This window comes from Rhagoletis pomonella, unplaced genomic scaffold (genome assembly GCF_013731165.1).
Source record: "Rhagoletis pomonella isolate Grant_MI unplaced genomic scaffold, Rhpom_1.0 Rhpom_scaffold_00013, whole genome shotgun sequence".
In the NCBI taxonomy this organism is placed as follows: domain Eukaryota; kingdom Metazoa; phylum Arthropoda; class Insecta; order Diptera; family Tephritidae; genus Rhagoletis; species Rhagoletis pomonella.
In genome coordinates this window covers 450462-452316 of record NW_023458567.1, presented here as the reverse complement: position 1 = coordinate 452316, position 1855 = coordinate 450462, and the positions used below count along the sequence as shown (strand labels likewise).

Genomic DNA, 1855 nt, shown 5'->3' with positions numbered 1-1855 from the left:
CAAACTCGCTCTCTCCGAGTTTGCTGCAACAACAATTGCACGCAGTTTGCCAAACAAAATTTCTGCATAACACCAACCTTACGAGGAAAAGTTGGCAATATTGCCACGTCTCACACGCTCTTAATTCTACAGGCTTTGCATAAAAGCAAGCACTTTACGGAACAACGGTGCTCATAAGCATACGTTCTCATGAACCAAAAATACAAGATCACGTAAGAACGCGACGTTGTATTTGTAACTGGTTTTGAGAAAAAAGTTTGCGAAAGCGGGTTCGTCAGCTGAGCGTTTGTTTACATCGCAAGCACCACTATTTTACACTTCATCATTTTACCTAAATTGTGTGTGTTCCTTGGTGTTAATGGCGCTAGCGCTATTCATATGATGGTGTTGGCGCAGCAGCTCACCTACAGTATTAACGTAAAGCGCTGCGTAGCGCAGTATTACCAATGCCTAGAACTTTAGTGCTAAAATTAGTGTGGCATCACTCAAAGTTGTGGATTCTATTTTTGACAAATAATACCGCTGGCAATGCTTGCTAACGATTTGCTTGAGCCAGTGTCGTGTGGATTAATTTTTATCGTGATATTTGGTAAATAGTTATTTTATTTAGGAAAGTCATTGAAAGATCTGTGAGATCAACATGAATTGATATACGATAACACTTGCAATGAATTTGGTGAAATTTAATAAGCAGAAAATCGCATTAGTGATATGATTAAAAACGACATCGGAGATTTCTTTCGTTTTTCTTGTCTCGTTTTCGTTTGATTTTTCTCTACTCTATTTTTCCTCAGCGGCTGCGATTGCACTTGTTTATGTATTCTGTGTAAATCACGAAATGAAATGAAGTTTATTTAGTATATTATTAAAATGTACTTTAAATAATATTTGCATTTTCGTCCTCAGGTTTGCTACGTTATAATCTTGTGTTTTTTTAAATGTAAGTACTATATGTAGAGTTAAATTTATATACATACATTTATATATATCTACATACGTACATAGATTTGTACTCTTAAATATATACACAAAAAGTGGGCAGGGTAGATTGCGCAGTTCTCATCTCGAATAGTTTAATGAAGACAAAACCAGTCAGAATATGGAAAATAAGAAAAACATTGAAAGCTATTTTACTGGAAACTTAAAAAATGCAACACGGATCATATTCAGTGTCAGGATAATGAAAAGATTCAATACCGGGGTTAGCCAAAAATCGCGACAATGTGGTCGTTAAAGTAAAATAGGCAAAACAAATATCCTTATAGAAAACATTGCTTGTTTTGGGTGCGGAAAATTGCACTCGACTACATGCCAACCTTCTATAACGAACCTTGTTTCCTGAAATGTAAATAGAAGCAGGCGTATTCGTGTAAACTCCTACATAATCGTAGAAAGAAAATGAATCGTATGTAGTCCCTTCAAAGACCCGAAGAATAAATAGCATGCACAAACCCATCAAAAGTTCTATAACTATCGCATCATGACTACATGTTTTAGTCGTCAAACTGCCGGGCCTGTAAGTGGTAGTACACTTGACGAGTAGACACCCAGAATATAATTTAGGTAGGCCTTCTTAAGTAAAGCCATTCTAAGAGGCCTACCCAAGAAGGGCTGAAAAAAGAGCTCCCTTGCATACCTTCTAGAAGGGCTTATCCGTTTGCAATTTACGCGAATGCATTACAAATGAGTTTCAGTAAACATTTTAAGTTGCAATAACACATATTTGATATAAACCTTAACAGATACTTCAAAGATGTATGATTTTTATCAATTAAAGAAGCAACTTTAAAAGAACTCCTCCGAAAGGCCTTCTGAAGTATGCGCTATAAAAGCGAGGGTTAATAAAAAGTTAAAG

The 1855-nt window shown here is 36.0% G+C and overlaps 1 long non-coding RNA gene across 1 annotated transcript in view; it reads left to right on the top strand.

Annotated features, from left to right (window-relative positions):
* Nucleotides 1-517: 517 nt before the first annotated feature.
* Nucleotides 518-1855, top strand: part of LOC118748436 — a 2961-nt gene continuing 1623 nt past the window's right edge. The window contains exons 1-2 of the long non-coding RNA XR_004994048.1: nt 518-589; nt 907-940. This is a non-coding gene — a long non-coding RNA (uncharacterized LOC118748436). The remainder of the gene's footprint in view (nt 590-906; nt 941-1855) is intronic.